The sequence below is a fragment of the Tamandua tetradactyla genome, chromosome 16, assembly GCF_023851605.1.
Source record: "Tamandua tetradactyla isolate mTamTet1 chromosome 16, mTamTet1.pri, whole genome shotgun sequence".
Classification (NCBI taxonomy): Eukaryota; Metazoa; Chordata; class Mammalia; order Pilosa; family Myrmecophagidae; genus Tamandua; species Tamandua tetradactyla.
Window position 1 is genome coordinate 48,306,139 of NC_135342.1, and position 23,099 is coordinate 48,329,237.

General features: G+C 45.6%; 2 long non-coding RNA genes across 2 annotated transcripts in view; one reads left to right on the forward strand and one right to left on the reverse strand.

Moving 5' to 3' along the window:
* The window catches only part of LOC143660307 (uncharacterized), a 40,229-nt gene extending 27,221 nt beyond the window's left edge, over positions 1–13,008 (reverse strand). The window contains exon 1 of the long non-coding RNA XR_013163935.1: positions 12,752–13,008. This is a non-coding gene — a long non-coding RNA (uncharacterized LOC143660307). The remainder of the gene's footprint in view (positions 1–12,751) is intronic.
* Positions 718–21,041, forward strand: LOC143660306 (uncharacterized). Its single transcript, XR_013163934.1, has 2 exons — positions 718–840; positions 20,839–21,041. It is a non-coding gene; the product is annotated as an uncharacterized LOC143660306 (long non-coding RNA).
* The last annotated feature ends 2,058 nt before the right edge of the window (positions 21,042–23,099 follow it).

The window sequence follows — 23,099 nt, forward strand, 5'->3', positions numbered from 1 at the left end:
AAAGAACGGTGGTTTTCAACATTTTGTTTTCTGTTAAGATGTACGCAAATGCCACACTCTCATGGGTGAACCAAGGTTTTGACTAACCCTAAGGAATTTGGCAGAAAAATTAAGCTCTGAAGTTATAGATCAGGACTAATAATAGTACATTGGGAACAATTACTCAGCACATAGTTTGGCATGGATAAGCTGGGATTTGGGTTATGTGCAATTCCTGGTATATTCTAACCACATCCGTCCCACTCCTGCTCAAAGAGCCAAATGAGCAAGCATGAAGTATTTGATGGATAACTTTGAAGTGCTCTTATTTATATATGAAAGAGTCCATCACCTGCATAACTTCACTGGCTTTTACTAGTTTAGTTGTTCTGCTTTATTATATACCCTAAGATTGCAAAATACTAGTGTAGAGACAAGCCTTCTTATTACAGCTGAATATTCAGAAGAACAGTCAGCAAATTCACCTCCAGGAGACCTGCTTAATTAAAGAGAAAATTCTGACGTTTCCTGATATTTGCCAAATCCTCGTTCTTTAAAATTACCTTAAATAAATTTGCACACAATCTCAATAGCTGGAACTTGTTCTACTGGAGATGGAAGGTGGATCACTGCCTCTCTGGCTAATGTTCAAAAAAGCACTATAATCACCTGTAGTTATTCCTACTTACTTACCTCTTCAAGTCAATGTGACCTCCTATTTATTCATTTAGAGAGGAGGCAGCCCGCCCTGAGCATACGCAAAACTTAGAGCCACTTGCAGTTGCCCTGGAGATGCATTGTCCCACCAGATGTCCTCATTGCCTGGGGGAGCCTCTGACCACCAGAAACCATGTTTCATGGGTGAGCACAGACACTTATCTTATTTTAAAGAAAGTTCTTATGTTTGTTCATAAGGGAGGAAATAAAGTACTTTCTGCTGTGGGAAGTGGCTTCCTGCCCATTTAAGTGCTTGTCAGTCTGGTTTTGGAAATACAGAGTGGTTGTTTAAATATATATTTTTAAATCATGACTATTTCATTTCTGGAAGATGTTGCTCATACAAAATTAAGGGGTTGTCTTATTGATTAAGGGGAACTCCTTGTATTAAGAAATATGACATTTTCATAGAGATAGAGGTGCGTGAGAGTGAATAGATTGGTTATGAATTGGGAAAACGCAAGGGGTCATAACATTATTCAAGGGTTTGGTAATTGTGGACCTACTGTGTGTCTGGTTCTGGGTTCAGTCTTGCAGGGAAAGTAGAGGAGTAAGACCTAGTGCGTGTGCCCTGGTTCCACCATCGGAGCTCAAATGCATAACAGAGCTGGCATCAACTAGAGACCCTGTTTCCCCTAAAGGGGAGGATGCTGGTCAGCTCCTATGGTGCTTCCCGTTTGGGAATTCTGGCCCAGTGTTGCTGGGTCACCCCATATTGTAAAAGCGATTGGAAATCTGAATTTTTATGTGAACTTTCTCTACTTTTCCATGTTAATTTCATTAAAAAAAATTTTTTTTCAAACAGTGAGGGAAGAATAAAACATGTTTAGTTTGCCTTTCTCCCCAAATTAATTTGTTGTTTTGGCAGCCTGAAACCTTGACTCTTAATGGCATTCTTCTCTGTCTATTTTGTCTTGTGAAGAAATTAATTATACTTATGTCAACCCAAAACACTTTCGCATTTTAAAATCCTCCTTCTCTCTCTCTTTTTTAAGATGAAAGTTCTTCTGCCTAGTTGGCCAGCCTGTACCTGTGAGGTGCTACTCCCAGGGCAGATGAGAGGTGGCGAGGGAGCTGTCAGCACATTTCAACTTGGTTTCAGCTGCCATTTCAGAATTGTTTCTCTTCACTTCACATGGGAGTGTTTCAATCTGGTGGCTGAAACCTGACAGTTGAAGGGAAGGGAGAGGGAAGGGAGAGTGCAACAGTGAAAGAGAGGAAGAGAAAGTAAAAGTCATGGAGGGACTGGAATGTATGAAAGACTGAAACTGAATATGAAGTAGGACAATTTCTTATTTTTATATTTATATATTTATTCATTCATAAAATAAAGTTAATTGAGCATCTACTATGTGCCTATCTTTGGTTTAAGCATTGAGCATATTGGGTAAATGGGGTGGAAAATTCCCTGCACTCATGAAGTTTGCATTCTAGCAGCCATGTGGAAGGGATAGAACATAAACAAGTAAACAAATAGGGTCATTTGAGAGGGCAATAAATGCTATGCATTAAATAAAACAGAACAGTGGGGTGTGACAAGAGTTTTATTAGCAGGAGTGGACAGAGGCCTCTCTGAGAAGACCAAATTTGAGCTGAAACCTGAACAATGACAAGAAGTCAACTACGCAAAGATCTGCAGCAGGGATGGGAAGAGATAAGGTTAAATGACCTTGAATTATGGACTGGGTCAGTTATTCCCATGACCTTGAATTATAGAGTAGGCTGGCTATTCCCATTTTCCACTATTTTTCAATGGACTATTTGGTCAACAAAGGAAAAAAGTTTCCATTTGACGTTACTAAGTCTTTAATATCTTTCTAATACTTGCTGAACTATTTCTCCAAAAGAGAGCAGACCCTAAGCCCAGGACCTTCAGACCTTCATAAGCAACAGTATCTGATCAGCATTAATAAAATTACGCTTGTGTTTTTATTTTTATTGTTCCATTCTTGCTTTTCATTTGCAATGGTGACATGAAGTTCCCTTTTGGGATAAATGTAGTTCAGTAAAAGAATGAACGGAAAACAGAGACAGTTGTTAATCAAACAATAGCATAGAACTTTCCAGAACTGAGAAGACAGATATTTTTCTGCCCCCTTTCCTTTGTGGGAATCACTTCCAAATATCCAGGAGAATGAGAAATGAAAACGTAAACACCATGTTTACTGAAACTGGAAGGCATCTTTAACACTTGACTATAATATGTTAAAATTGAAAGTTGATAGGAAAGAAGTAGCCAAGTTAGTGGAATGAGGATGAAGGGCTGCAATAAAATTAGGTAGTTTTAGTGAACATCTGCATCATTGCACAGTGAGGCTCTCCAGAGAATTTTCTTTGTCCAGTTTGCAGAAAATGCTCCTTAAATTGGAAGAGATAGTAGTATAACCATATTATTAGGAATGTGGGGGTAAATGCATGTTTAGGCAGTCATGCCTAAAGAAACTGCTAAAGAATTGAAACTGATGCTTCTGGAGAGGTAAGATTCGGGTGCACAGTGAACGATGTTATTTTCACATTATCACTATTAGCACTGTTTTTATTATTTCCATTATAAGCCTGTATTACTTTGATAAACTTAAAATACACTTAAAGTAAAAGAAATAATAATAGTGATGTTTCACAGTAGGGCAGATGCTCCTGTCTCCAATCATCATTCTCCCTTTTCTTTTGGGAAATAGAATCCCAACGTTCACTGGACATTTGGCACCTAGAATAAGGATGAAATTCTCCAGCTTCCCCGGCAGCTAGACACAGTCATGTGGCTTAGCTCTGGCCAACCGACTATGAACAGCAGTAATGATTGCAACTTCTGAGATGCATCCTTAAAGGGAGTGGCCCTGTTCTTTGTCCTTTGTGACTTTCTACTGGAGCTCTCCTGGAGTATCTCCAGGAGCCGTCTTTGATATGAGGTGACTGATTTTAGAGTCATGGCCAGACATTGTAGAACAGCAGGATAGAAGGTACCTGGGCCTCTAATACCACGGCACATTCTGGATCAATTCCTTCCAGTTTTCTGGAAACAAAGGAGACCTAGAATCTATCTTTTTTAGAAACCATTGTTATTTTGGGGCTTTCTGTAAATGTAGGCAAACTTATATCCAACTAATACTTTTAGATATGTTGGAAACCATGGCAGAGACATGTACATGCCTGGATGTCTGACCTAGAAGGCATGAGTGAGGACAGAAGCTGGGAAGCTGGATGAGCAAGAGGGATCACAGAAGTGGAAGGGCTACCCTTCACAATCTACTAAGCTCCACTCAAGAATATAAGGAGGTATTCAGGCAGCAGCTGTTTATTAAGAGCTTGACAGTGGTCTACCTGTGTGTCATGTCAAGCTCAGTCCCTGCTCTGAAGTTGTCCATTCTCTGCTCCGAATCCCAAAAGCTTTCCCTATAACTCTACTAATGATGTTGACCACCATTTACCGAGCCAGGTGTGATGCTAAGTACTTTGGAAGTATCATCTCACTGAATCCTCAATCCTCAGACAACCATGTGATGTATGCACATCTGTTAACATTCCCATCTTACAGATGAGGAAACTGAGATTCTAAGAGGTCATGCAACTCTCCAAGGTCATACAGGTGGACTTACTGTCTTGGTTACTGACTTAACCACAAGACCCAAAGGCAGATAATTAAGTGCTGAGTCTGAGGTTCAAGCAAAAGTAGAGGAGACGAAATCCTAGCTTGATGGAGAAGTGAGCATTTGAGAAGGGCCCTGAAAGTTCTGAAAAATGGAGTTGAGAATAAAAGGAATCCTAAGTGGAAGGGAAAGTGTGAGCAATGGATTGAAGCCTGGAAAACACCAGGCTTTTCTGGGAAATGGTGCCTGGGTGAGTCCAGCTAGAGCAAAGCGTAGGGAAAGAGAGAGAGAAAGTGGGAGATGAAACTGCAAATGTAGGGTTGGGCCAGATCGTAGTAATATTGTGTGCAAGCTAGAGATGTGTATTTGATTCTATGGCCATGGAAATTCTGTTTGTTTGTTTGCTTTTGTTTTTCATTAAGCCCGTCATATGCCTGTGATGTACTTGGCTGGGAAGTAGACATGTCTATGAACATGTGGCCTGCTTGGCTCCTTTCCATCATAGCTTCTGCTATTTATGCTGACTCTGGTAGCAGGATGACTAAGGAGGGTAACTGGGACATTTCTATGGTCCTGCCTTACAGAGTCCACTACTTGAGGAAATATTTCTTATAGATCACTGCTCAGATAGTGCAAGCACTCATCATATTCATATACATTTTATTAATGTCTTCATTAGTTCATCAACTTGTTTGTCATAAAAGTGTCACTCCTGCCCATTTTGTTCCAGATGGGAGACACAGGGTGGGAATTGGAACCAGCTTCAGGGAGGGGCTTTAGGGGTCCCTAAAGAGGGAGAGGGTGGGTCTGGTCCATGCAGCACTTCACTCCATGCAGCTGGAACGAACTCTAGAACAATTTAACCAAATGCCTTCCCTCTTGGTTGCCAGCTTCCATCTGGGCAAGGGCGGACAGTTGGACAGATACTCTAATTGCACTTAAAGAATTAAAAGATGAGCTAGGCAGAAACAGATGAAACTGGCCTGGAAGGAGAGATCAGTATAGGGCAGGGGAAAGCAGAACCTCTGATTTTGTCTACTCTTGAGTTGAAGACTGTTTAACAGGAGAGTCTCAGATTGGGGCAAGCTGAGGACCAGGGGATCCTCACCTGAGTATGTCCAAATCCTTTGAGGGTCCCCTTTTCTTTACTATTCAGATAAACAGGCTTTAGCTCCCACCTATTGAGGGAAGACCAACCTCTGGCCAAGAAGTCTGGAATTCCTGAGTGCCGTGCCCTGTGTGCTTTCACTCTGAATCCCTGTGCTGGATTCCCAGTCGCCACCATGCGGTGTGTCTCCCTCCCTGCTCAGCACCTTTTCTGTTGTCCTCCAAAGTGCCATGACCCCGGCCAGCTGTGAGAGGTGGACCCCAATGGAAGTTTCAGAATAACGGGGATTGGGCGGAGCAGGGCCATCCTTAATGTTCGCAGGGCCCTGAGACACAGATGGAAACCCATTTACCGGATGCCTAAGGATTTAGACTTTCTAAATAGCAAAATGTTCTAGAACATTCTATTCTCATGCCTTTACAAATAGAGCTTCACAGCCACCTGGAAGGACAGTTTTGTATTTAGAACTCTTGGACTCCTCAGAGATAGACCCGCGGCTCACATCCCTCCTCTCTGCCCTCCTTCCTGTCCCACCCTTGGTGGAGAGGCCTTTGTGCAGGCCCACACGTCAGTTTCTGTTCGCTGCCCACCTCCTACCTCAGCTACCCCCTGGCCACTCTCAGGTCCAGAGGGCATACACACTGGTGGTGCAGGCGGAACTCAGGGACGAGGACTGAGCAGCCCTGGAATCGGACCTGGGTGATTTGGATTAAAATTCTAGGGTTCCAGGTACCATGAGCAGGGTCTCACCCGTGGCTGGCAAATGATGGCCCGGTGAACAAATCCAGCCCCCCCACCCCCGTTTGTGTATGTCCTGCCAAGCTAGGAATGCTTTTTCTCTTTTGCATGGGCAGGCACCGGGAATTGAACCCAGGTCTCCGGCATGGCAGGTGAGAATTCTGCCACTGAGCCGCCGTTGCACTGCCCTTAGGAATGCTTCTTACATTTTTAAATGACTGGGGAAAAAATCAAAAGAAAAATAACATTTCATAATATGTGAAAATGACACGAAATTCAAATTTCGGTGCCCATACATAAAATCTGATTAACACCCAATTCATTTCTTTATATACCATCTTTGACTGTTTTTGTGCTGTGATGGCAGAGTTGAATAGAGGATAGTTGAAAAGAGACCTTTTGGCTGGCAAAAGCTGAAATATCTCTGCCTGGACCTTGGCTGGGAAGGAGAGGTGGTAGGGTCAGGTGGCATCTCAGCCTCCTCACCTATGAAAAGGGGGCCACAGGCAAAGAAGGATCAGGGTAACACAGGGCTTATGCCAGGGACTAAGGGGGGGTGGGAGGTCCTTCCACCACCGAGCAAAAAATCGTCGTCTGCCAATGGAGTGGCAGATGTTGCTCCTTCCAGAAATGCGTGGGCTCCTCCTGGTCATCCAGACCACTCCTCACACCCGTGCCAGGAGGGAGTTTCAAAAAAGTGTTCCTTTGTCACTCGGAGCTGCGGAGCTCTCTCTTTTTTCTCATTGGCCTCAGCAAACATCCAGGTGGCCTCACTTCTTAAAACCACAAAAGGCTCATGGAGGTATTTGCCTCACGACAATGTCACCCAGCTTTGCAAAAAGATGACCCAAGGTAAGAGTGCTTGCCTGCCATGCCCAAGGACCCAGGTTTGATTCCCGATGTCTGCCCATGTAAAAAAAAAAAAAAATGATGACCCAGTCTCCCTAGAGGAGTCGTTTTGGATGCTGGCTGCACCTGAGAACCATCTCAGGGGACTTCTGAAATAGACCATTGGTGGGGGTGGGGCGCAGTGGGGAGGACACCTCGGCTCAATTAGATCCGAATCCCTGCGGGTGGGGTCAGGCGTGGGTTTTCTTTGAGTCCTCTCATTCCCGCCACCACCACCCCCCAAGCAGCCCGGGTCAAGAGCCACTGCCCTTGAACAAACAGCTTGCCCTGCAGCCAGCTTTTAAAATAACTTGTCTCTTCTGTTGCGACATGTGCCTTTCTGAGGACCCAGCTCCAGGAAGCACTAGACATGTCCCTGTTCTCGTGAGTGGTGTGGGCACGGAGGTGGTGACACGGGCTTCCTGGTCTGATAGCAGGTGTGGACAGCCAGGGGCCGGCAGGAGGAGGGGAGGAGGCCTGGGCTTTGGCTGCCCACACCCCGTCCCTCAGCACCTTCCTGCTTCAGGGGCTCCGGGCCGCGCTGTCCCCAGGCGCCTCACGTCTCTCCCTCTGAGGACGCACTTCCCCCACTGCCACCCTTAAGCCTTTGGGGGGAGGTGGGGGTCATTGTTCTCATCCCCAAAGACACCCCCGATTCTGAATTGCCCTCCCTCACGTGACCTGAAAATATGCTCCAGGGTCCGAGTCAGGCCAAAGACAAGGGGAGAAGGGATTCTTCTTATACCTTTGTCCACAAAATCAAATAGCCATTGTATTCTGCATTGGTGACTTCAGGAAAATACCGTTAAGCTTACTGATATCTTCCTAGAGAGGCACAAATGCCAAAAGAGATTTTTAAACATTGCTTTGGAGGAATATAGAGAGACAGGGCAGTTGTCTATGCTTAAAGGACCCAGAGTGATAAAGACTGGGCAGGATTTTTTTCTTTCCAAGAGTGGCCCTTGTAGGTTTAATTGTAAATCATAATTACTTCAAGACATCATAATTTGTTGTGTACAATATAAATCAGTAGAACTCCATGGGATCATGTTTTTAATGTAGACCCCAAATAAAATGTTCTTTTATGACACAGCAGATGTTTCTTAATTCGCTAGCGCCATGCATTGGGTATTAAGATTATTCCTTGGCATTTTATTATGAATAACATACTTGCTCCATCATTAAGTGGGCCATTAAAGACATAAACAAGCTTTTATGCCCTGGTTTTCAACAGCTGCTGGTGGTCTACCAAGTGATAATCCAGCTTTCAGCAAATATTCTTCAGCTACAAGAAATATATACATTTAATAGGGCAACCTCGGGTCAGTCCACAGCTTCTCAGATCTACCAGGCTGAGGGAAATTCTTTAAGCAGGAAAATGGACTGAGGGGTGTGCCTTAGGGGAGTTGTTTCAAGAGCTCCTGCTGCCTTGGAAAGGACTGTGTGCATGTGTGCATGTGTGTGTTTCCTTAAAATAAAAAAAAACAAAACTAAAAAAACAACAACACATACACAAACAAACATGGAAGAGAAAAGCTGTGTCTCGTAGCGGGTACTAGAGCCCTTCCTTTCCTAGTTGAGCAGTAAAACGCCCTGAGAAACCTTGTCACCTGGGCTTTGAAGGAAATCAGCTGAGTTAGTTTCGTGCCTCAAACAAAGGGACCTGGAGAACAGTGCAGGTCAGGGGCCGCTCGGCCGCTGGCACCGGGTCTAAGCGGATGTGACCCCTGCGTGACAATGTTCCCAAGGTGTACAGGGAGGAGTCTCGTGTCTTATAACTAGGATGGGAGCCAGAGGAACCTTCCTTCTTCCCCACCTCGGACTTCCTAAAGATAACAACTCCAGGCAGCTGAGGAGCTGAGCTCAGGAGAGCGCTGAGATAGGAAATCCCGAGGCCCGTATTTTCATTGGCCCGCTTTTCCCTTGTTTCCTGCACTGAAGGTGGCCCGACGGGGGCTAAACCTGACAGTGTGAGGTCCAGGGCAGCCTCGACCTGCAAGCAGATGCCAGGAGAAGAAAAAGCAAGGCAGGGAAAAAACCTGATGGAGGGTTGCATTGAGTTTACCTTGGGAAGCTGAGTGAAAGGTGGGCCAGGTAGAAGTGACTTGCAATGCTGGTCGATTCCAAATCTAGTACATAATTTGTCATCAAAGTGGTACGATTTAGACAGCGACTCAGGTAACAAGGAGCTACCTTTACCAGGTATGCGTCACATGTAGATGGGTAAACATTATGACATATTCTGACTCTAAAGGTTATAGGGACATGTGGGTGAAATATTCAACAGCTTTTCTTAAATAGAACAGAGAATGCCTGTAGGAAGCCCTTTTGTTCCTTTTCTTTAAATAGAATTTGGTAATAAATTTTCTTTTCCTTTTTTTTCTTTTTTTTTTTGGTTGCTCATTCTGGTTTATTTTCTTTTTGTGGAGTTTTTCATTTTGCAGTTGGATGTACCATTGTTCTGGAGCTGGTGAGAGATGGGGAGGGGAGCAGGAGGCAGGAACCACATTGTGAGGGAACTTGGCAAAGGAGAGTTAGGAGGGAACTTTCCCGTCTGGCCCGGTATCTGAAGTTTGCAGTGCACCTGGCCTGTGGGCTCGGCCGTCATCGCAGCTGAGCCCTTCCCGTGCCCTGATGGGAGCAGCAATGGGCCCAAAGCGGCCTTTTCATTGTTTTATGCTCACCTGATTGGAAAGTGAAGTTTGATATTTCTTTTCCATTATGTTACTAACAGCTCTAATAGGATTTTATTGTGTCCTCGATGACATCACTTTGGAAACATCATTTAATTGGAGGGCCTGCTTCCCTCTCGGTGATTGTAGAAGCACACAAGCCCTCCTTTTAGAATCATAGACCGTTTCTTTAAACACACACACACACACACACACACACACACACACACACATGCATTTTTAACCATGTCAGAAAGGAAACAGGGCTGCCAAATTCAGAGCATCTTACATGATTTTGAATTAATATTAGTCTATTAAAAAGAGCTGTAATCAGAAGAAAAACCCTAGCCTGAACTGCACAGCAAACACATTTCCCAGTTGTTTTGGACAAATGCCCTCCGCTGAATATGTTAAAGTCATGTACAACAGGAATATGTTATCACAAGTAACCATGTTTTAATAAACACTTCATCTTTTTGTATTGCTTTCTTTTCATCACAATAATAGAAATATAACACCATATATCACTGTAAAACACATTTCCACATAAATGCTGATAAGCACAAAATATTTTTCATCATTTACATTTTAACTATAATAATGTATGGCAGGATTAAAGCCGCATCCATCATGTGTCTAACTAACCTTGCTGTAATGAATTTTTAAATGTAATGGTTTCAGTTGCAAAGTAAAAATCATACATAATGTCTGGTGACATCGGACGCCGGTGGATGGGTGGTTTTTAAAATGTAAATGCAACTTCATTTTTAATTAGGTTTATAAACTTCACCACCTCCAATCCTCTGCCCTCCACCCCCCACCCCCACCCCCGGATTATCTAAAGCAAGAACTACAAGAGGCATGGCTATATGAAGCACTGCAGACCGTCAGTCCTCCCGTTATTTAAAATCACTCGCTGCTGGAAATTCTGTGTGTGTGTGTGTGCGTGTGTGTTTGTGTTTGAGGACAGCGCGACACCCAATAGAAACAAAAGCTTGTGCAAACCATCCTGAGATAAGCATTCTGGGGCATCCCTAACTCCTGGAGCACACTCTTTAAGAACGGGACTCAGGTCGGCTACAGGGTGGGGGACATGGGGTGGGGGTGGGGGGCATGTGCGGTGGGCATGGTGGGGGGTAGGGGGGGCAGGGACAAATACCTTCCTCTCCCTCTGCTTGAAATAACAAATAAGCCGACTCACCAGAGAAGAATCATTAAAAATAATTTGCACAAGCTTTCGGTTGTGAGAGCTTTTTTTTTTTGATACAATATTTCCTTCCGTGATTATCACTGCGGACATGTTCCAGCCATATGGAAGCGAGCTGGGCTGGGAGCTTCCACAATACCTGAGTGGTTAATTAAGAGCCGTTGCCCGGCCACAAGAAGCAGGTTTGAAATCCCTCTTCAGTCTCCGACAATGAGTAGCTTTTTTAGCAGCAGAAGTCACCAGGGACAGCCAGAAGCGAGGGTAATTATTTGAGATAACATACAGCTGAAGAGAATGTGTGTGTGAGTGGAGGGGGGGAGGGGGGAGGACAGGGGGGAGGGGGAGCGGTGCGCGGTTGAAAGAAGGGCAACAGTAGAGAAAAGTCTATAATAAAAAGGTCAACATCTCCTATTTTTCTGTACAGTGTCGACAGTCTGTAATGCCTTTTTAGCATGAATGACAACGGATTCTGTCTTTTTTTTTTTTTTTTTAAAGAAATATCTTATTTTGTATTCAAACTTTGCAATTGTGAGTTCAGGCCTGCCAGCTCAATCTGAATAAGCTATTCTCACTTTATCAGGGTTTGCTGAACTGACTTTGATTGCATTGTTGCAAAATAGCAGTAATTTTTCCATTAACCCATACAAACCGTCAGCAAGCAGGAGAACAAAGAAATATCGGAGGGATGAAAGCCGTGAGCGCCAGGGAGGGGAGCCCAGAGTTTCCAAAATGGCTCTAAAGGCAACTGCACGTACCAGCTCCTCAGGCTGCTTGGGGTTCATCAGTGATGCCATTTTAGGCTGTGTTTGGGGTCCCTTGGGGTCTGATTCCCAGTGGGCACCTTTTACCCTTTCTGCTAAATTCTATTGTTTCCTGTGTGTTGGCAGGGTAAAGAAGGGCTTCTGGGAAGCAGGGGACTGGGTTTCCCTCCCCTCAGAGGGAAGATGTTCAATCCTGTATCTTTCCCAAGGCGAGGACCACAGTTTTCACCTAGAATCCAACTCAGGAATGCTCAAAGTCCTTTCAGAACTTAAACTTACCGGAACACTTACCGGGCCTTCCTTTCCCCGAAGGAAGAGGCCAGCAGGCAAGGGGTGGGGATAACCCAGCTCCCGGTGCACCAGGAGGAGAGCAGAGAACCCCCAAACCCTCCTGGCTGCTGCTTGGGCACAGAACCACCCCTCCCCTTCCAGGTTCTAGGGAGGCAGGTGCAGCTGCTGAAGTCCTGATAGCCAGGTAGCTAGGTGGGGATGTCATTTTCCACAAAGTGGGGCCACGTTAGCCTGTTGTTTTAACCATGGGCGGGAACTGAGAGCGAAGTAGGGGCTCTCATTCCTTCCTGCATCTGCCAGAGCTGAGTTTGAAAGCATGTGACATGGCCGAGAAAATCCTTAAGCCGAGATGTTGACTGCTGTTAAGTTGATCAAAACCAAAGAATATATTTTTTTCTTTTTATTTGAAATATCAGGAAGTTAAGCTCATTTTTGGCCTCTGGCTTCTTACTCTGGGGTTGGGCAAAGGGCCACACCAGCTTTGATCTCCCAGCACCCCCTACCCCCAACCCCCCACAGTCCACTCAGCTAGTAGTGTTTGCGCCGGAATCTGCACCTCAGCTTTGTTTAGGAATGGCCCAATATGTTAATTATCTTTTTCGCCTCCATGCCATGGTACTGTCAAACTGTACACTAGTCTTTAGAAAATAAAAGGGAACACGGTGAGCCTGCTGTACCCTGCTTCCATAATATCCAGCCCCTGACAATGCCTGAGCTGTCAGATGAGAGGCAGCGTTACTGGAATAAAGGTGGGCAGATGTGTGATAATGAGACAGAAGCGTGCAGATGCTAATGGAACTCACCAGAACAGGGCTGCCTTAGTTAGACGGCACCAGATAGCAGCTGCAGACTTGTCAGGACCCCCGGATGCTACTTTCTCTTGATTCTCATTTAAGAGCTGCTTCGTGCGCTGCTGTCTGTCAGTGAACTTTTCCCTCTCTGGAGCTCCAACCCCTAGGTGATCAGTCACATTTCGACATAACTAGATGTCAAAAGAAGTTTAAGTTGTATGACGAACTGTGATGCAGGCACTGCCAGCCTCTGGCCTCGAAGGCGGCTTCCTAATGATCTACCTGGAAACTCTGGAGCCTTTTCCTGTGTTTTGTTTTCTTATTAAAATACTGGCTAAGTCTTTGTCAATATCCATGTCAGCAACTATGAGCGCAAGACAATATTATCCCAAGCATAATTTAATTTTAAATGTGGAACTCAGACCCGAGCTGGCTGGAACGCGGAGGTTTGTGTGGCGCGAACAGGAGCTCCCTCCAAATGGCCCATTTTAGCATCATCCATTAAAATGAGGTCATTTGGGGCTTTATTGTCAGCCCTGGTTGGGATGCTGGAAATTGGGGTGGGGTGGGGGTACCCAGGGCTGTCACTGTGGGCTGTCCCTGAACCAGAAGTACGGGAAGGACATTGAAAGTCGTAGACTGGGTCGATGAGGCAGTGATCTCAACCCCTGAAAGCTAAGAAATGGAAATAACTTGAAAATTGTTGTCTGCTATACCAGCAAAACCTTTGAACTTGAGTGTGAACTTTACCAGGTCCTCATCGGCCTCTGTGAGTGGTGGGTTCTCTCCAAGGGTGTGCTCTGGTGATGAGCTGGAGGGTCCCGGGGAGAGGGGCTAAGTCATTTGTGTCACATGCCATTGCATAGGAAATGAAGCCTGCCAGCTCCTGCAGCTCTTTGTGAGGCAGGCATTTCTCAGAGCGTTTAATTGGGTCGGGTCAGTTTGTTCTGTAAATATTTTCATCTCTCACCACTGTTTACATTTCCATTGGGAAAATAAATACTGCGTGTCGCTTCTGCCTGCTATATTTTCTTAGAGATTTTTAATCCTGATTCCTCATGAAAGGTTTCTACACACACACACACACACACACACACACACATGCACACAAATGCAAATGCACTGCACACACACACACACCCTCTCCAACCCTGGTGTGAAGGCACCTCGGTTCATAAAATGCTTTTCTTTCTTCTCTTCGGAGAGCAAAGGGATGTGTTACAGAAAACCCAACGCTGTGCACGTTGACATAATGAAGCATTCAGAGGAAGCCCAGGTCTTACAGTTCTCAATCAGACAACCAGCCGGTCTCATCCGGAACGTTCTAACCCACCATCATTACCTTTTTCATCTTTCTGAACCGCCATTCCACACCCGCCTTCCTGCCTCTCTGCTCCCCCCAGTCCAGTTCTTTTCTTAAGCATTTCACAATCTGGCTTTTATGCACTGATACGCTCTCACATAAAACAAGACTTTTCCCCCTAGAATCCGGTATTTAGTAGCCTGAAGCTCATTAGTACTTCAGTGTTTTACCCTAGAGTTTTAAATTTTTAAGCAGCTAGGATTTGTCTAAGAGGTCTTAACCTTATAATTTGTAATAACTTCGAGATCATGTAGCTAAAGTATGAGTTATTAAAAAAATTCTCCTTTTCCTTTGCCAGCCATTGATTTGCTACCTCTTGCAGTCAAAGTAGGTGCTATTAAACCAGGTGATGGAAAATGCTCATTTATTTCTCAGTAGTAAAACACAAGCAATTATGAGACATTTCTTTACATGGATTGATCTGGCCTTAAACGAAAGCCCAGACTGTCAGAGCCACTTGTCGGGGCAACAGGGAAGAAAAGGGGCGGGGAGGTGAAGGACCAGTGAGGAAGTCATCGTGAGGTACTCTGGATGGGATAAAATCAATGCCGAAATGCCTGTGAGCTTCAACCTTCGCCCCTACTGAAATGGGAATAAGTAGCTGCTGACTCTTGACCATACTGGACACTCCACTAAGTAAGGCAGCCGGACTGGGGCTTGACTTTAGGCTTTGAGCTGTTAATTCTGGTAAGGTTGCTTAACCTCTCTGGGCTTCAGACCTTTTTCTCTATTAAATAATAAAACTTGTTTCATAAGTTTGATATGAACACGGGGTGGGAAGGGAGGGTGGAGAGTACATACATGGCTTTGACAAGACCCCAGACCACAAGAGCTTTGCAATCTAGAGCTGGGGAGAAAGAGACCCCATGCAAATAGGGTTAATCATAACGTGCAAGGAGCCCACATGAGAAGCTGTATTTTCCTTTCATTTCTGCCGCTGAGAACAGGGCTGGGCTCGTGCCACACTGTCTAAACTTTGTCTAAAAATTATCGAAGGACCACCTAATGTGGGTCGATGCCACACATGTCAGACGTGTCAGCCTCTCCCAGTAATGACTCGTCTGACATAAACAGTAAGGAAGAAATATTACGATCACCAAAGGGTGGAGGAGCCCGGCGTGCATTTTCATGAGCGGTCTCGGTGAATGGCAGCGCGCACACCCGCGAGCAGCCTCCCCGCCAGCAAAGCCGGCCAAGGAAAGCTCTCATCCCCCCACAGACAATTAAAATGAGTTAAATGAATTAAAAAGGTCTTTCCCAGTTAAAGTACAGTCAGAGGTTAGAAACAGTAGTATTTGGATTTATGGAAACTCCACGGCTGCCAAGCCTTAGGAATTGTGGGTCACAGGGGAATCATTTCAATGGTAACCTAAACAGCTTATGAAATTGGAGGCAATATGCATAATTTTAAATTTCTGGGAGGCAGCTTTCATTCCCCTGTTTATTTTGGCTTCTTAGGTCAATAGAAATATATTTCCCCTCAAAATCAGATTGAAGGATGGGGGTGGCGGGGGGAGTGGGGGAGAAACAGCCTTCTCATATTAAAACACTGGCAAGACTGAACAGGGACTTTCCTTCTTCCAGACAATGGGAAGGTCACAGCTGGAGACGGGGAGCAGAGGGGTGGAGAGTGTGGATGGCGGCAGTGTACGGCCCCTGTTCTAAGCCCTGATTCACTGCTCACCAGCTGCGAATCCCTTGCAAGTTGCCTGACCACCGAGAGCCTCAGTTTCCCCACCGGTAAAATGGGGTTAGTCATTGCTACCTTGCCGAGAGGTGATGGTCGTTAAATGGGGGGCTGTTTGGCAGAGCATCTGCCTCGGCAGGAATCCTATGCCTGTTGTCTGTTGTTGTCATGATGTGACTTAACGGTCATCATCTCAGGGCCGTGCTGAGCGGAAAACTCGCTGGAAGGGGCCGGGGTGGCGTGGGCCGCCGTGACGGCTCCCCAAACTTCAGCGACCGCCAGAGGTTAACCAGCCACGGGGGCCCCGGGACACCGGCCTGCTGCTGACCCAGCCATCCCGGTCACCTGCCTCCTCCGTAAGAAATCCTGCAGCGGCTTCCGGCCCCCGCTTTTCCCAGCCCATCCCCTCCCACCCCCTCCCACCCACCCCCACCTCCCTCCCCGGGCCCCAGAAGCCCTGGAGGGTGTGTACTCTGTTGAGTATTACATGCACAAACTCCATCAGAAAGCATTTGTCTACACCCTCTTTATTCACTTTCAAAGGGTTAAACAGCCTATTTACTGGGCTGTCAGCGATCCGGGGCCCCCATCATGAAGCAAGCTCTGTCCAGTTTTGTGCATCTCAGAGCCTTGTCTCCCCTGGCCTGTTCTTGTTACTGTCATGTAATATCCATGACAATCGTGTTGAGCTTTTTTGAGGGGCTCTGTGGGGCTCAATCGGAGGGGCCACTTTAAGCCAGGGAAGGCCTTTATTTATGTGGATTTGAAAGAACCTTGAGAGGGCCCTTCCCCTCGGAACGCGCTTCAGCAGGTCACCGCGGTTTCAAAAGGATTTAAATGCGGAGGCTGCGATCAGTACTTCCATCACGTTCTAATAGACTGGCATGAGCATTTGTGCCTGAAAGACAGGGGAAAAAGTGTTGCAGATTTCCCCCAAATTGGACTGACGCACAAAGCAGGGAGAGCAATTGAGCGGCGAGGTAACCCTCACACCCTCTTTTACACTTCTAACCCGCGCCGCACAAAGGGAGAGCCGTGGGAAGCTGCCCAGGAGCGGGGCCAGACCATTTCCATGGGCCATATGGAAATTTTGTTTTGTGTACAGAGAAAGTGTCTGATAACAGTGACCTTAACTGGCATATGTGGGCCGTGAATAGACCAGGGGAAACCACTCAGCAATCTGACCCTCAACATATGGTCAGTCTGCCCAAGGAGACTTTCATTGCCATCTCGCCGGCAGCCCAGGGGATTTCATTAGATTTGTTAATGAATTGCTCTATTGACTTATATCTGAGCTTGCCTCATTAGAGGAGAAGAACACAATTTTTATCTATGTTTTCGGGAAGGGGACCAGAGCGTTTCCTCCTTTGTGGGGCGGTGGGTAATCGACGGGGCTGTCATCGGCTTTGAACTAATTTATTGTGTTGGTTGAAGAGGGCCCTTCCGTGCTTGCTGAGGCTCGAGCCCCACTCCAAGCCTCTTCAGATCAATGTTTTCCTTGGGAGCGGGATGTTTTCGAGGCTGCTGCTTGGTTTACAAACAGCTGAACACGATGTTGTCCTGCTGTCGCACGTCTTGGGGGCACCGGCTGCAGACGGGTTCTGCAAGTCCCCACGGCGTCCCCCCACCCCCCACCCCCCCTCAGGAAGGAGCTTCTCCAGGCCACGCGGCGCTTTGCGCTGAGGCTGTCCGCTCGCCTTCCCTGACTCCCACCCACAGCTCGAGCCACACGCCTTTAGGAACTGGCAAAGAAGCTTCATGCCTGGAACATTGCTGCCTAAAGGACAGCCTCCCTTCCCCCCTGCCAAATTTGGAATCGTACAAATCTCCCCATATCCGAACCTTATTAGTAATGGCTCAATTGTTGGGGATTCTCAATGTGGGAAAGCTTGGCTTTTAAAGCAATAAGAGATATCAATTAACATATTATTAGGGGTAAACCAATAAAGAACCCATTATGGCTAATAGGGAGTATGGAATCACGAGGAATTAGCAAAATGAGATTCAATAAAATGGAAACCATAAAGATAAGCTTCTGAAGATTGGATCTGGTTTTTTGAGCCTAAGTCTCAAATAAACAAATGAATGATACTCACCAAAGCCTCCCATTGGCTCCTCTTTCCTAACCCTGCCAAGGACAGGGAGAACATTCTGAGTTGGAGCTAGGGAAAAAGCTGGTCAGTACCGCAACTGGGAGGTGTTTTATCCCATGGGGAAGGAAGGGAAGAAGAAAGATGGTAAATATTTAGGTTATATACAAGTTCTTCCTGTACGGAACCTGGCACAGATGTCCCCAAGCCTGTGCACTAGCCATTCTGGCACTTACCCTTGGCACATGGTGAACTCTAAAAGTCGGAAAAAGCGAAAAAAACTATCTGGTTACCAAAGTTCAACCAGAGAGGTAGACCTTGTAGGAGATTCACTGCAAGGAACTGGCGTCCTTGATTGTGGAGGCTGACCAGGTGTGATAGCCAGGTTCAGGTATCAACTTGGTCAGCTGATGGTGCAAAGTTCTATTGCTGTGGACTTAAATCAGCAGCATGTGAAATTTATCTGTGGCCCATTACAGGGAGCCCCTTCGGCAATGAATGAGGCTTAAAAGAAGTCAGAAGAAAAAGAAGGAACTCAGCACAGCTCAGCACGACACAGTTCAGAGCTCAGAGCTGGCTCAGAACCAGACGTTTGGAGAGGCAGAAAGGACACCCCCTGGGGAAAGCCCTTTGAACCCAGAGGCCAGGAGATACGCCCAGCAGACATCTCATGTGACTTCTCAAATTAGTAAATTTGTAACTAAATAAATCCCCTTTATAAAAGCTGTTCCATCTCTGGTGCATTGCATACCAGCAGCCTAAGCAAACTAAAACACCAGGCAAATCTGAAATCTGTAGGGCAGGTCACCAGGGATGGGCAGGCTGAAACTCAGCAGCATGTGCCAAAGGTGCAGTCCACAGGTAGCATTTATTCTTCTTCCTGGAAACCTTAGTTCTGCTCTTAAAGACCTTTCAACAATTTGAATCAGGCCCACCCACAGTATCTAGGATAATCTCCTTAAAGTCAACTGATTATGAAAGTTAATCACATCTACAAAACATCTTGCGACATTTAGATTAGTGTTTGGTATAGTGAGGCAATAGGGATCATAGCCTAGCCAAGCTGACACATAAAACCGATCTTCATAAAGTGTCACTCATGAAAATCTGGGACCCATACAGGTCCTGCAGGAGCAGTAAAACCAGGGAAGGGGTGTGGAGATGTTGAGAATGAGAGTGGGTCTCCTCAGATGTGTGGAGTGAAGCGTGGCGGGGGCTCCTGTCCATTCACTGAGTCTCCAGGGTAAACTGGTTCTCCAGTTTAGGCATACCCTCTGCAAGTGGCTCCCAACAGTCCTGAGACACATTCTACTTTCACAGAAAGAGAAATTTATTTGAATTGTTGGTATCCATGAACGGTTCAAAGAAAGAGGAACACCCATGTTTATAGGGAGAGTCAGAGTTCTCCAGGTGAACAGAGCTGACTCTCTCTCTCTCTCTCTCTCTCTCTATATATATATATATATATATTTCATCATTAAGAAGTTTTATATAATAGAAGTTTAATGTAATTAATTTTCCAAACAGGATTAGGGTGCACATTTCATAATATATGTCTGAAAACATTTTATTATTGCCTTTATCCTCACATAATAACTTGTTTGGTATGATATACTTGGGTCACAGTTTCTTTTCCTCAGAAGTCTGTAGACTTTCCCCAGTCATCTTTGGGTCATGAATGTTCCTCATTGGACTGACTCCTCTAACACCAGTACCTTGACATTGCTGCTGGGTGCCTGAAGAAATCTTTCTTTCCTCTCGAAGTCTAAACATTTAACCAGGGAATGTCTCAGTGCCAATCATCCTCCATCAACATTTTCTGGAATGCAACATATGCTTGTGCACTACAGATTTAGTTCTTTCCTTACATCAAGGAAGTGCTATGCTATTATATTATGTCTTTGAATATTTTGGGCTCCATTTGTCTGCGGAGTCTCTAAATCAGGGTCACTAGTTAGGCTCACATCTTAGATAGATCCAATAGACTTTAATTTCAATGATGATTAATGTTTGTTTATTGTCCCCCTTACCCTTCTGAACTATAAATACCTCAAAGGAAGAAAATCATCATCTTTGTTTTTCCAGAAATCCAGTGCATAATAGATGCTCAGTAAGCAACTATGAAACTGCCCTGGAAGAGATGTGGCCAGCTGGAGTTCAGCTTGTACTTTGAGAGAACACAGGAGTTGTTGATGAGGGTGGGAGTGACTGACATGGACTGACACAGTCGCACAGCTAGAAAGCGTGGTAGGCCAGTGCTGCTGAATGGTGGTGGTATTGGGTGGTGGCCAAAGATGCTGGTTTAATAGGAAAAACAAATGAGGGGAAAAAGTATGAATATTTTATGGGTTGGCCATGATGGCTCAGTGGCAGAATTCTTGCCTGCCATGCTGGAGACCCAGGTTCAGTTTCTGGTGCCTGCCCATGTTAAAAAAAAAAAAAGTTATGACTATTTTAGACCTCCCTGAGGATAAAATCCAGACTAGCACCTCTGCTAGAAGAACAGGTGGCTACTAGAATGGATATGATCTTGGTTCCTAGGAAAATAACTGGTACCTTCTTTAGGCCACCTCGTATTTTGGGATTTTTTTTCTTCTTAGATTTACAAGCATTGGCTGTTCTCTAACATCAAATTCCCCAGAAGAGCAGAATGTTAAAATTTCTTTGAAAGTTTTTGCATTCATCAGGGACCTGGCAGGAAACAGATGGTGCTTACAAAATGCTTGTTTGAAGAGGGTTTGGTGTGGGCACTATGTACATAGGAGTGGGAAGCGTGAAGGGGACCGACAAGGGATGTTGGGGCACCAGCAGGAAGGTGCTACCTCTTCTAGACCTTAGGAGCAAGGGTAAGGAGTGGTGTTATGGAGTTTGACGGGGGCCATGGAAGAGAGACTGCCATTGAATAAATGCCCAACCTGTCTCTCCTCCCTCCCTCTGCTTTCCTCCTTGTCCCTCCCAGGCCAAGCCCAACTAGAAGCCAGAAGAAGGAAGCCCAGCCCGAGTGATGCATTCGACGTAGAGGTTGGCCTCCTGGCTACAGCACAGGATAGAGAAAGGCAGATAAGACATCTGGAGGGGCCAGTGGAGAGCAACCAGCACAATCTATTCCAAGGAAACACCCTCCCTCATAATAAAATAAATAAAGTTAAAAGTACACCAAGATTCCATATTCTTCTCTCAGATTGGTAGAAACACATAAGTTCAAAAGCAAACTATGTGAGAGAGGGTGTGGAGAAAGGGGTACTCTCTTACATTAGTGGTGGGGAGGTAAGTGGGTACAATCTCCATGGAAGGTCGTTTGAGAGCATTTATCAAAATCATAAATGCACACATCCTTTACTGAGCAAGTCCACTTCCAGGACTCTACCCCACAGATACATTCAAATGTGTACATGATGCTAGGTACCCAAGGCTTTTTATTTTGGGATTGGTTGTAGTAGCAGAACATTGGTGATACCCTAGATGTCTACCAGTAGGGGATCGGTTAAACAAATCATGGTTTGCCTACATGATGAAATGCTATGCAGCCATAAAAGCACAATTAGGGGACTCATAATGACTCGTTGTTGAGTGAAAAAAAAAAAGCAAGATACCATCATTCATACTAAAGAGAGGGATGGAGCTATGGATACACAGGAAACTGAGAATGTTGGTTGAGTCTTTGAGGTAACTAAGTGACTGAGTCACAGAGTGGCAGGGAGGTTTCATTGCAGCTCTTGTGACATTGGGGCTTTGCATAATATACGTGTTTTGTCTCTTCAAAAAACAAAAAAGTTTACTATTTTTAAAACCCTATTTAAAAGCACAGACTTGACCATCTTTGAACAGTGAAAAATCGTATTCAAAACTGGGGGTGCAAAGTGAAGGAGCCCAGAATGCTGGGTAGCACCTGCTGTGACTGGCAGAGCTACTCCTCGTGCAGACTCCCATGCAAGCCCCGCCCAGGATGTAACCATCTATGAATCAGTGAGATAATTCATGGAAAGCTCCAGACCACTTTTCCTGAGAAGGTTCCACCTTCAAAATTGGACAGAAGCAACCAAAGGGTATCCCAGCCCCTTTTTCTCCCATGGCCTGTGCCATTGGCAGGGGATGATAGCAAAAGAGGGAAGAACCTCTGGGGGCTGCAGCTGGGACCCTACCCCCATCCTGCATCCTGTGACCCTCATCAACCTCTCCCACTTCACCCAGTGGTGGCCTCTCCCCTGTCTGATTCTGTTATGTCCCTTGAGCAAGTACTTACATTACAGCAGCTTCAATCCCTCCCTGCGCTGACCTCTAGGGCTGTGATCTCCCTATCTCTGGGTAAGGAAGGAGAGATAGTCCCTTGTCATGATGACCACCAACATGGAATACTTGTCTTTCACCTTTTCCACATCCACTGTTATCACACTCATCAGCCTCCTGCTTTCCATGCCTCATGTCCTCTTGTTGGAAGCTGTTGTACTCTTGCTGAAAATACAGAAGACACACCCTAGGGGAAAAACCAAGTGCAATGTGATGGGAAGTATGAAAAAAAAAAATCAGCATGCTTATTTGACTTTGGCCTATCTTGCCTCCCTGTTGTTCTTCAAGCAGACCAGGTGGGCTTCGGCTCTGGGGCCTTTGGCCTAGCCGTACCCCCCACCTGCGGTCATCTTTCCTCAGATAACAATATGGCGCCCTCCCTCACCTCCGCCAGGACTCTGCTTAAATGGCGCTTCTCTGTGAGGGCGTCCCTGAACACCCTAACTCCCTGCCACACGTGCATGATTGTTTTTCCGTAGATCTGACCCCATCCAACGTGAAATACATTCTTATTCATTTGAAAAAAAATTTCTGTACAAGATCTGTATGTTGCCTGGAGTACAAACTTTACAAGGACAGGATTTTTTGTTGCTGCTCTGTTCGCTGATGAACTGTCAGCACCTAGAAGAGGGCCTGGCTCATTTCGATGCTCAGTATTTGTTGAATGACTGAATAAATGAGTTGTAGCCCTTATTCTCGCTATTTTGTACTTGTCTGTTTACTTCTGTATCTCACCCCGCTGGACTATGACCTCCTTCCACTATTGTTGTAGCCCCACTACCTACCGCAAGGGTTGGTGCACAGTAGATGCTCAATAAAATTTTTTCAATGAGTGAATGACTGAGTGAAGCTTTTTCTTCTACATCTCACTCCCTGATGAGCTGTGCACTGAGAATACTCAGACACAGCGAGGGCCACGTGGGGTCTTTTGCT